Source organism: Falco naumanni, chromosome 3 (genome assembly GCF_017639655.2).
Source record: "Falco naumanni isolate bFalNau1 chromosome 3, bFalNau1.pat, whole genome shotgun sequence".
NCBI lineage: Eukaryota > Metazoa > Chordata > Aves > Falconiformes > Falconidae > Falco > Falco naumanni.
In genome coordinates, this window is record NC_054056.1 from 81,535,035 (window position 1) to 81,548,099 (window position 13,065).

At 40.4% G+C, this 13,065-nt stretch overlaps 1 protein-coding gene and 1 long non-coding RNA gene across 5 annotated transcripts in view; one reads left to right on the forward strand and one right to left on the reverse strand.

Moving 5' to 3' along the window:
- Positions 1–13,065, reverse strand: part of STAU2 (staufen double-stranded RNA binding protein 2) — a 177,454-nt gene that overhangs the window by 64,616 nt on the left and 99,773 nt on the right. The gene's annotated exons all lie outside the window — the stretch shown is intronic.
- Positions 8,337–9,308, forward strand: LOC121085605. The gene is made up of 2 exons (XR_005827123.1): positions 8,337–9,029; positions 9,147–9,308. It is a non-coding gene; the product is annotated as an uncharacterized LOC121085605 (long non-coding RNA).

Here is a 13,065-nt window from a genome sequence, read left to right on the forward strand (position 1 = left end):
CTCAGCCCTTCTTAAAGCTTTCTGTATTATCCTTGTCTCTCTTCCTCTCAACCCCCACAATATGTGCCTACTAAATTGCTTGTGGCTCTCTGCCAGAAAAGCCATACTACTTACTTAGAAACCACAAGAGGCCCCTTCACATATACAATGGTTTAACTTTGATTAATTGAAAGAGGTATGAAGGTATGAAATTTGGCTTGCAAATATAAACCAAAGTTTTTTAAACATTAGGGACTACTGTTATGACAAGGACTTATCAAGCTTCCACAACTGTGGTATCTGGTTGCAAGCTAGATAGTCTGCTGAGTACGTGTTGTGGGAATGCGATGCAGAGAAATGGGGCAGAAAAAGAGCATGTTTCTGTACTGCAAATATGACATAGCAAAAGGGGCAAAATCTGGTGACGGAGAAAAGTACATGTCTTAAAGCACATACGGAGATATGGAAAAGAAGCACTTTCTGAACTGCAGAGCACATTTGTAGGCTTATTTTTAATGCAAATAATATGGATAAGGTTACACTTCACTAAAGTCCACTGGAATAAAGCAAGGCTAACAAGTTGAAAGAACAGGAGATATCTGGAGAAAAATTATAATTAGTATTACATGACACTGCTATCTGCAATAGCAGATTTGGTCCACATCCGCTTTAGAGTTCCACATAGAATTTGCAATAAATTCAGAATTTTGGTATCTTTCTAGGCTTAACTTTCCCAAATGAATTTCATGATGCACTTTTCGCCTCATCTGAATATATCAAGGCCATTACTTTGTAATTTCTTAGACAACAGTCCTCTGATTATCTCTTGCCCTGTTGAAGATTTTCAGTTGAAGCAAAATAAACACTTTATATGTTAATTGTATGAATAGTGATATAAAACCCAAAAGACTGGGCTTTGAATGGGTGACAAAATCAAACTTTGCCCTTCCATCAAATCTCTAGTCTACAGAGTTGTCCAGTCAGCAGAAAAATTCCCATTTCTTTTACATTTCACACGAGTATGTGTAATTTCCCAGTAATTCTGTTTTGTTATTTGTTGGTCCAGCTGATACATTCTCAAACTCTCTATTTTATTCCTTTCTTCTTCAGATTTGATCTATGATCCAAAGTTGTGGGATTTTTTTTTCCTTTGTCAACCAAGAATGCTAGGTATTTATCTATTTGAGCCGGATGTCCAAAACAGGCACTCAGAAAGCAATGGTAGTATCTGAATAGTTATCAAATAGTCTGAATAGCAGCAGATGCTTCTAGGTTCTTGGTCATCAGTATATTGCAAATATTTCAGTTTATATGTCCACGTTATTATGACTAAGTATAGGAGAAACCTAAATGTCTATAAAAATGATTTAAAAGTATCATATCGTCTTAGGCAGGGGAACATGGAGGCATGGCAAATACTTGATTCAGTATCTGCGACCAAGGAGTGGTGACTGAAGACTGGCCAAGTGGCCAACGGTGATTATGTGGCCATTACTGAGATTCACAATGACAATAACACCTCTAAGTTCTTCAGTGCCCTAAGAGTCAAGAGTGCTTAACTACAGCTCATCTCCACAATAACTCTGTTAGGCAGGTAAGGACACTTTGTGGACAGACATTAAATGACTCATCCAAATTCACTTGGCACCAGCAGGAGCGAATGGCAGTGCTGGGACTATAACCCATCATTACGGCCTCTGGCCTACCCACAATTGGTCGTTTTCCCTTTTCATATATTATGAAGATAAAAATAAAACAGTTACGAAAATAATTACTATCTATGTCCAGGACCTAATTTTCAGGCTTTAATTTTTTGTAATTAAGAGACACTCACAAATCAGCTCAGTGCATTTTAAGGATTAAACAGCAATGAAATTTCACTCATTAAAATTCAGAGTATTTTATTTGGATAACATATAAGCAGAGATTTTATAGAACAGCATTAGGATCTGGTTGGAAAACACTGGCCAGCATAACAGACATTTCTACTAAGGGTTGTGGAAGTTTCTGAGTAAAATGCAGGACTCCAGCCTCAGACTATTATGAGTGATTTACATGTAATTCTCCTCCAAGGTATGTCTCACACCACAAAGCGCTACCACAACAACAAGATCCCGGCAATAACTCTAAGTGAGCCTGCTCATTTATTGGAAAAAGCATACAGCATTGCTAGCTTTTCTCCTGGGTAACTACATACGTGGAGTACCTGAGATAAATCATGTATAACCAGCTCAGGAATCCCAAGCACAGCGCTCCATTGTGCTGTGTGGGCAGGGCATGAAACCTCCATGTGTAAAATGCAAAGTGCATCTCAGGCATCAAAATAATGAAATAAATTATAGAATTAAGTTTTGCCACAAGCACATGCCATAGATTTACTCATACATGTATGCTTTCATGTTCGATATTTGCATGAGATGCAACTGTATATCCTTTTCACAGATTGCTTCAGTCAAGAACAAGCTGCATGGTATGAATATGTACGGAGGGGTACTACTAACTGGTGTATGTATATAGAAATGTATGCAGAGGTCTGAAACAATTCAACAACTATGTTGAAATCTGGCCCTTGTTTTTAATATTTTAAATTACTGAAGAGATGCAAATATTTTGATGGACATTTATAGCTTCATATAAAGGAAGACATACGATGATGAATGTTTACAATGTTACAACTGAATGTGGAATGGCATAGTCAAAATTCTCAACCTTGTATGTTATTTTATAAAGGAAAAACTAAATTGCACCACATAAGACATTACACGTAAAGTTAATTCTATCACAGTGCTGCTCCAAATTTCCCATTTCTTTCATATTTATATAAAAATGTCTCTTGAATCTAGCTTTAATACACTTCTCTACGTGCTAGTGATCTGATAGAAACTGTAAAAATATTGCAATAAGCTACTTAAAAACACTGGATCAATATGCCATTTCGGATAATGGCCATAGTTAATCTGCATAAATTACTCTGTAAATACAACATCCCTGACTTCAAAAACATGATAGACTGCTGGTCTTCAGTGGGGACTGCTGAATCTGAGCATCCATCCTTTTGCATGAACAAGGGCTGTCGTTTACTATCACAACCAAGGAAGGTGAGAAACCTGTTATACTACTACATAGTAGCTAAGCTTAACTACAATAGACTCAACTGCTGTTAGAAATGAGCTAACTGTGCATTACCAAGAGACCGAGGGGAGCAAAAATAAAAGCTACTATTTTCACACACTGCTGCTTAGATGTTCACAGTTTGAAACACAACTTCCGTCTGGCCAAACGCTTTCTCTCTTGAACATTTAATAACTTAAAATAATAATATGAATTACCAAAAGAAAGAAGTCATCTGTGACACTGGAGTTCATGTTTCCAGACCAGAAACTACTCTGAGTCAAAAGCATCAGCAGGAGTCTTAGAATGCTAGACAGAAATAAACTAGGTAATAAAATGCCATTATGTTCAGCAATGCACAAATCTTATGGATTGACAAGCCCGGACTATTTTGTTAGAACAAAGGATGGTATTCCTTTAAATTTGCCCTTTAAAGGGAAAGCACCCTATTTAGTCCTGAATTTACAGAATAATTTCCAAGATTTTATACAGGTTGCTCTGGATTTACAGTGACAAGCAAACCAGAATGGGTTCAAAAATCAGATGTTAAAATACTAATTTTGACTTGGACAAGAGTCTCATAAAACATTTTTCTTTCTTTAGCTTCCCAGTGAAATTCTTGCCTTTTCCATATTGATCTTTTATCTTCCTCTTTCTGTTGCCCATCTACTGTTGGTCACGTCACTGACTAAAAGAAATGAAACAATTCTGTTTGAGCTCAAACTCTGTTCCATGCATATTTATTGTTGAAGAAACTCTCCTGGTGTGAAAATAAATTCAATATACTTGCTCGTTTCAACCATTTCCTCAGAAGCTTTCATGGCATAGCATTCTAGTACTTAAAAGTGTGGATCCTTGTATTATCCATCGAGCTTTCCTAACAAATAATAACTAGTCTCTTCAGACATGGAGCAGCATGAGAGAGATTCCAAATGCCACTTCACATTCTTACTACCTGCTTTACAATTCCATATATTTCATTTGTGAGAGCAGAACAGGAATACAGTAAAAACAATAAAATAAAACTGATGAAAAAATCCCATTGTATGAACAAAGTCTTTTATGAAAAGCTGAAGCACAGATATAAAAAACAAGACCAAGATGAAAAAATTTGTTCCAGATAAAAAAATAAGACATACAATAAAAAAAAATTCAAAAAATCAGAAAAAAAGTGTTGAATCAAACTGTTTCCTGCAATGTTGGAGTTCCTTGATGTAGTGCTATTACTAAATATAGTATTTTACTAATCTCAGCAGGGAGCTGGCTAACTGCATGCCCGTCAGATGTTTTTAACGGTCACCCCCTGTGGAACAAATCTAAGGAGTGCATGAAAAACACCCACATTTAAAAAAGCCCCCTTGCTAGATCATTAAGGAAAGATAAAGGCCTGTACATACGGATGTGATATATAACACAATCATTGTGTCAAGAAAACATATGTTTGATTAGCGCGCCTCAGGTTCATTAATCGCTGTGTCTGCTTCACAGCAGTGGGCAAAGCTTCCACCGTAGCTACTGCACGGAAGGGTAAAGACACTTGGTAGCTTAAAGACTGACAGTTCAGCAGTAAATCTTGAGCTATTCCAACAGGCTTCTCTTACAGAGTTTGAATAGCAGCTGTATCATAGTCTTAAATCTTCATTAAGATACAGTCCTAGGGTTTAGACTAAGAAATAAACCATTACTGTACCATAAATACATAACAAGCAGACTACAGGCACTGTCACAGGTTACTGTGGTAGTATTTTACAGTCCTGACTACAGTAAGGCAGACATTGACATCTATAAAACCATGTGAAGTACAAATGAGAGTGAAAAAACTTACTTGATCCAGTTCCCAAAGAGAATATATAAAATATCTGCTAAATATCATCTGTTTATCATCTGAGCCAAAGAAGTTTGTATGTCCTTTTTTTCATGCTATTTAGATACCCTCTTAATTCAGAGCTCCTGTTTCAGTGGTGCAGGAGATCTGGAAAGTTTGGCCATGTATTATGCTTAGTCAAGCAAGGGAGACCCAGCTCCGTCCTACCTCTGGATGTGATGTTTGGTTGTAATTAAGAGAAAACTAGCTAACATCACTGCTGTTGCAGCAGCGTACAGGATAGTACAGTAAGGTGCTTACTGTTTACCTTCCATCTCTTAAAACTGAAGGTGCTTACTGTTTACCTTCCATCTCTTAAAACTTAACCCAGGTATGTATTTATAAAGACAGTGTTCCTGTGGAGCACATGCAAAGCAGGCAACCCTATTTCCAATGGCGGGCATTCAAAAGTGCAAAGAGACCTGTTTTAGACCTGTGATAGGGAAGCTGAAATCAGAAGGTGGGGCATGGCTTTCTATAAAAAACCTACACCTAACACTGAAAAGTACCTTGCTACCCTGTTCACTTCCTTTATTCTATAAGAAAGATACTTATTTTTTGTAGACCTCGTAGAGAGTAGTTTAACTACAGTGAATTAAAACACTGAATACAATATTCCCTCCCAAAAATGAATAATAAAACCATGATAAAAATTAATAAACTAATTATTCAGAAATTAAAACACTGCAAAGCACTAAAAAATAATGTAAACTATAGCTGCCATGTTTTTGGCAGAAACAACTTGTCTGCCTCTGATCCATTCAACCCATAATTATTCAGGTAAGTACTGTATTTTCAGGGAGAGGAGCTGAAGTTAATTTTATCATTCACAGTCAAAGGAAATGAAAAACTGGCAACCCTGGGATCTCCTGCTTTCATCACACAGCCTAAAAAATAGGAGGGAGGTGCAAGAGTTTGTATTCTGTTAATAACATACACAGAGGACAAGCATGGCATAGAGCATTTGTGGAGGAACCTCTGTCTTAGGCATCATCCTGAACAGCTGACTGAGATGAGAGAGGAACTTCATTAGTTTAGAGAAAGAAAATTGTTTGGGTTTAAAATAGCTTTCTAGTAACAGCATGAATGGAAACATGTTCTTAACACTCTTTTTCATGATGAAGGTTGTCACTGAAGTGAAGAGTGAAGCAAATATTAACTATTCTCTTTTTACGAACTGCATGTGAAAGCCCCAAATGCCGCATTCATGAAGAGGGAACAGGATCACTGTGAAATTTTGAGTATAAAACCAGCTGCCTGAGCTTGCTGGGAAGTCTGACACTGGTGCAGACACTGGTTTTGTGCACTAAGATAGATACGGGGCAGTATGCGCAAAGAACCACCTAATCTAGACAAGAAACAACCATTTCACTTCTGAAAATTACCCTGTTTCATTGTGCTCCCAATTCTGAACAAGACTGAAGGAGGCGACAGCCAAAAAAAGGGTCTCTGAAAGCCTTGGCATCAGTCACAAACAGAGGAATAATCTATGATTTGTCTCTTTTCTCTTTCTTCACCTTTTCTTGTTGCTTCTCTTTTTAAGTGTTGTTGCTTGAGAGCTGAGTTACCTTATTGTAACTAAAACTAAACCCTGCTCTGCTGTGAATTCACCACCACACCTTCACATTTTTGCCAGCTGAAACTTCCAGTCTTTCAAAGTTTGGGCAGTATTCCAAGCCAAGGTCCGTAGCTAAGTTATCAAGTCCCATTAAGATTTACTTAGAAAGATTCTGGCAGGGAACGCAGCCTGGTGTGTTTAGTGCTGGCTGCATTATTTTGAGAGATCCTGATAGCTTTTAAACTTTTTCATACTTAAACCCCCTATAATCTAAAACTGGTTATGAAAATATAATTCACATTCTTTCCACAGACTAAGTTATGGGCAGGGATATGTGGGAGGATTTCAAATTGTTATTTGCACGATGCCAAGGAGAAAAGCTAAAATGTTACCAAGGTGACATCCACACCACACCTGGGGACCCATGCAATGCCATTAGCCAGTTATTCTCCGTTTACCTTCTTTCCTTTTAGAAACTGAAACAAAAAAAGAAGCACCTGACTGTTTCTGGAGGCCAGAAGAGCAAAACTTCAGCAGCACTTGAATAAAGGGCCTTCTTCCTTGTAAAAGGGAGAAAGGTAACAATGGCCAGAATAGAAGAAAGCTAGTTTGGACAGATTTTGGGCTGGAAGCCAGGTGGTTGGAGACTTAGTGTTAGAAAATTTACTGCCCCTTGTAGCTAGATTTCATTTCTTTTCCTAATTCTGCATACTCTTGAATTAATTCAGAAACATTCTTCCTGCAACAAATATTACCTCCTGCAGTAGTCTCAGTGAAGTAATATGCTAGGTTTCCAAATTTGCTTACCTTTCCTTATGGAAACTGATATGAGAATGATGCCTATGGCTATTTTTTTGCAGAATGACTACCACTATTTTGACTTCCTTTGAGGTCAAAAATAGGATTACGTGGACTAGATGGTCGACAGTCCACAGAAACATTTCTGAAATAAATGGAAACTAATAAAACCACTTCTTGTAGATCTACCCCAGGTCACTGCCATCAACTGTGGTACTGTCTACCTTCCCTCTGAAGTCAGTTGATTAAAAAAGCCCTATAAACCAGAATGCAATGAAGTCCAGGTGCTTAGATCTTTACATGAAGCACTCTCTCTCAAGAACAGTTCTTGCTATCAGCTTGTTCTGTTTTATCTCTCCGTCTATTTCACATTCCCAGCGTTTTCTTACTTTTGGCTATTCATGTATAAATTAGGATTTGGAGACCTTGAAGCTCTTTCACACATAACATAACCATTAGGTGTAAAGTTGATTTTCAGTGTAGCAGGATACCTGCAAGTTTCTGAGACCCAGGTAAGGACTCTCAATTAATAGGTACCCTGGTGTTGTGTAGATCAGAGATGCCACTAAAATTATCAATAAAATCCTGACCGATCTGCTGCTTTTCCTTGGAGGAAACTTCTTTCCCTCTTAAGACAACAAAAATAGTAGTTGTCTTAAATAGATGGGTTTTAGCTATTGCTGATCAGCGCTTACACAGGGCCAAGGCCTTTTCTGCCCCTCACCCCACGCCACCAGTGAGCAGGCTGGGGGTGCACAAGGAGTTGGGAGGGGAAACAGCCAGGACAGCTGTCCCCAACCGACCAAAGGCATATCACATACCATGTGAAGTCATGTTCAACATATAAAGCTGGGGGGAGAAGGAGGAAAAGGGGAGGTCTGGAGTTGCAGAGTTTGTCTTCCCAAGGAACCGTTACGCATGATAGAGCCCCGCTCTCAGGAAATGGCTGAACACCTGCCTGCCGGTGGGAAGTGGTGAATGAATCCCTTATTTTGCTTTGCTTGTGCACACAGCTTTGCTTTACCTATTAAACTGCCTTTATCTCAACCCACAATCTTTCTCACATTTACCCTTCTGCTTCTCTCCCCCATCCCACGGGAGGGGAATGAGTGAGCTGCTGCGTGAGGCTGAGCTGTCCCTGGGGTTCACCCGTACCTGTCCCCTCTGGCATCCAATGTGGGGCATGAGGGGTTTGAAATAACAGATCTGATCAGAGTATGCTAGACCAAATTTATAGCTGTTAAGCTACTAATTGGCAGGCTCCTGGGCTTGCCACGGGGCTGGCTGGCTTCACTGTAGATTAGAGTCTAGTGCTGGTTAGTGGCAGTTTTTCGCTCCTGCTGTTTCCCGTCCTCCTTATCACCCTGTTCTGCTCTGCCTGGGAACACACCGATAACAGCAATGAGCTGGCAGGTGGCCAGGGCGCTGCTGCTGTTCCTATGCTGCTGTACTGGGCAGGCTGAAACTCAAGACTAGGGGACTGTAACTGTGGGTAAGCGCGTGCTGGAGCCGGCACATTCAGAAGTGTATGTGGCCATGGAGCAGTCCATGCCAGAGCAGGTACTCCCTGGAAGGGACCGCGGCCTGTGGGTAAGGTCATGCTGGAGCAGGTACATCTGTGTCCCTAAGGGACAGCAGCCTGTGGACAAGCCCACACTGGAGCGTATGTGCCCTGACTGTGGGCCTGTGGCTAAGCCCATGCTGGGACAAGAGGCAAGGGTAAGAGTTCACTGCAGTGCTAAACCCTACGGCCTAGTCCAAAGGGACAAGGGATGAAGACTGTAATGTATATACTTTTAAACTGTTGTAACCCAGATTTTTTGTTGCATGTTACAGGAAGTATAGCAGGTACCATCTGAACCAACAGAGGGCAAGTCTCACAAGAGGATGTGAAAGTGCAGCAGCGACCCAACCTGAGCTGACTTTGGTGCCCAGTAACAACATCAAACTCCTGTTCTAAATATTTACCATAACAGATGGAGTAAACATGGACTAAATGCACTCAGTGGACATTTTGCAGACTTTAAAAGGGTGGCCCCTAGTCTAAGGGAATGATATCTGCATATATATCAAAGGATGGGAAAGGGGGGTTGGTTAATGAGGATCTATTGCAGGGGTCCTCAAACTACAGCCCGCGGGCTGGATACACCCCCCCAGGGTCCTCAATCCGGCCCCCGGTATTTACAGAACCCCCCCGCCCCCCCACCCCCCACCCCCCGCCGGGGCTGGGGGGGAGACCAAGCAGCCGCAGATGACTGCCTGCCACTGCATCCATGCGCCGCCCCCCTGGATAAACAGTTTGAGGACCCCTGATCTATTGGATAGCGTGGGACCTGAGCATGACATAAATGGTATGGAATAAGGGGTGGAAATTATACTGGTTTTGGCTGGGATGGAGCTTCACAGATTTGTGACCAAAACATCGTTGATAACACACCTATGTTTTAGCTATTGCTGAACAGTGCTTGCACAGCATCAAGGCCTTTTCTGCTTCTCACACTGCCCCACCAGCAAGCAGGCTGGGGACAGGCAAGGAGCTGGGAGGGGGACACAGCTGAGGCAGCTCACCCCAACTGACCAAAGGTATATCCTACACCTATGACATCCAGCTTGGCAATAAAAGCTGGGGAAAGAAGGAGGAAAGGCGGATATTTAGCATTAAGGCACCTGTGTTCCCAAGTAACCGTTACATGTGATGGAGCTCTGCTTTCCTGGAGATGGCTGAACACCTGCCTGCTGGTGGGAAGCAGGAATGCATCCCTTATTTTGCTTTGCTTGCACACACAGCTTTTGTCTTTATCTCAACCCATGAATTTTCTCACTCATGCCCTTCTGATTCTTTCCCTCATCCCAGTGGGAAGGAGGGAGAGAGCAGCTGTGTGAGGCTTAAACTACCCACCGGGGTTAATCCACAACAGAAGTCGATAGTAATCGGAACATCAGGCAATACTTTGTTATTTGGTGAAAGTGTAAGCTTCACATTAGAAAAAACAAAAGTATCAAGAAGAGAGAGAAACTGAGATAACGAGGACTCTGACAGCTATTTCTAAAGGTGCTTCTACTCCCTATGGGTAAGAAGAAAACCATTGCTGTTGAGATTATTGTACTGGCCATTGAGCATGGCACAGTACAAACACACAGGAAGATGATACCGTTCTGTAAACGGCCAGGTTTCAATACCTTCAGTGATGACACAGCACAACATCATTCCACACATCGTTCCACAGAAACCAATCTGACCAATGAGCAAGTACAGCACTAGTACACTTGACTAAGACCCAAGGCACCATGACAGGAACCAGAAGGAACCAAATTCCACAGCTTGTTTTGCAGAAGTAGGTATTGGTAATAGATGGCAGCACAGTCACTCTCCAGCTACTTCAAGGGGTTTCTTGGGTACTTATTTTTAAATGTCATTAATTCTCCCCACCCTTTGAGTGTTAACATTATGGTGAATCATCACAGTTCCCTCTGGGCCTGGCTGTACACTGCTATTTTAGAACAATTTCACTAATATTTGCAGTCTGGTCAATCCTGCTAGGATTGAAGTCTCCAATGGCTTGAGGGAGAGGCTAGATGCACAGCTATATACATAGAATTATAGGGGATTTGATCTCAAATGTGGATGAAGCAATATTTGCTTTAACAGCCTTATTTCCAAAGTATTCTCTAACATAATTCTACAAACACCTTGATTTTTTAGGATCATACTTCTCCAGATTTCTGGAGATAAGATCTTCAAAGAAACATTTATATAGAGACAGTTTGCTGACACAGCCTTCAAATTTGTTTTATATTAATGATGTCAGGAAGCCTGAGGTAATTTCAAAAGTTTCTTTTTTGTTCAGGTTTTCTAATCTGAATGACTGATAAGACTTCTGTATGCCTCAGAACTAGCCCATTTGCTGGAATTCCAGTCCCAAGCTCTCAGTGGCCACAAACCTTTCTGCAGCTGACACATTCAAGGACAGAACAGTATCTTCCCAGTTTACATTCTAGTTTTTAGCACTTGCTACACTCTCCATCATTGGCTTTAGCTGCAGACTTGCCAAAACGTACCTTTTGATTAATTCTTCTGCAGGGAACTTTCAAAATACACTCTGACAACTAACTATAATTACAACTACATTCATTATAATAGATTTTGTACATAGAACCCTTCCCTCCAAAACACAGTAAAATTTTACTTGTGGGTTCCCCCCCCCCCAAAGAAAAGTGATTCGGGGTAATCTGAGGAAAATCACATCAGCCATTCATGACTCATAAGAGATGGTTTGGGTTTTGTTCAGTTTACCACAGCTCAGCTCCATTTCACCCCTAAATAAATGATCACCTGAACACAATCACCACAAAACAATTAAACTTCTAACTAAAACTTTTGTACTGTAGGCTCAGACTGAAGGTGAACAACATAGTGGGGGGCCACTTTACACAAAGCAGTGAGCCACCAGAAAGGCTGAAAGAAGCAAAGAGAAGTTGCTGCTTTCTATCCTGAAAGAGGAATGGAAATGAAAACAACGAGAAGATCATCTGTTGTAAAAACTGAGACAGGACATTGGGGATGGAAAGGTAGTCTATAGCCCATCAGAGACCCAGAGACAGGAAATGCCCACTGATTTTCTGCAAAACCACAGAAGCTTCATTTTAACATGCTGCTTCAAAGCCCTCTATTGAAGCTTTCACTTCAATCACAGCACCCTTGTTAGTCTGTTTTAATTTCTTCCCACTGGCCTCCTCAGCAGGGAGGTTCTGGTTAGAACAAGACACCATACTGAGCATTTATCAAAATTATTTCACCTTACTTCTACTCACTGGAACAATAAAAAAAAAGTTCTCAGCATTCCCTTTACTGCGGCTATTGAATCTGAAGTCAATGGGGAAAGCTTGAGGTTTTTTTCCTGCCCATTCTTCTCCTGAACCTTGCGATCTGTACTAATGAATTCTTGCAATTTTCAAAGCTGATTCAGAGATTCATGCTTTTCAAGAGCTGAAGACACCGGTAAATGTCTTAACTGTAGCGTTCTCCTTATTTATGATGGCTTTTTTTGTGAATGTGACAAGTTTATGGAAAATTTTGAAGTGCAATCCTGGTGCCCAAATCCACAAATGGTGTGTCAGTCTGTTGCCTTCAGAGATACAACTGTACAAGTAAACATTCTGGCCTTAGTTTTCCAGTCCTAAGTTATACTGAAGATCGGAAAAAAGATCCTGGTGTGACGGCAAAGAGCAACAAAACTTCAGTTCAAAAAGATCCTGCTTGCTGTGGGAAGAGAAAGAGAGAAACTGAAAAGGGATAAGCTGTTGCTTTTATTGAGGTAAAAAACAGCATCAGGGGTAAGAGAGGAGGAAGGAAAAAGCTAATGTGAAGACTTCCAGGGAGCTCTTGCAAATTCAGTATTCATATTTTGCTGGGTCATGTAATAAACAAGAACTAATGAAAAGAAAGCTGCTTCCGTCTAGGCAAGTCCAATGAACTTTAATTTATCTAAATAAGTAACATTTATTAATTGTGACCTGCTTTGGAAAAATAACAATTAATTGAAATTGTTATTTCAGCCATCATCAATGAGTTGGTATACTTGGACGCAAAATGTTAATGAAGGAAGATAAAGGCAATTGCATCAAATTTCAAGATATGAAAGTTCTGATGTGATGAGGATAATTTACGTGCCAATTATTTCCTTCAGGCTGAACCCTGAATCCCTTATTCATTCCTTTTGTATTAGAAATTCCCTCTGAACTCAAATCTGATTTT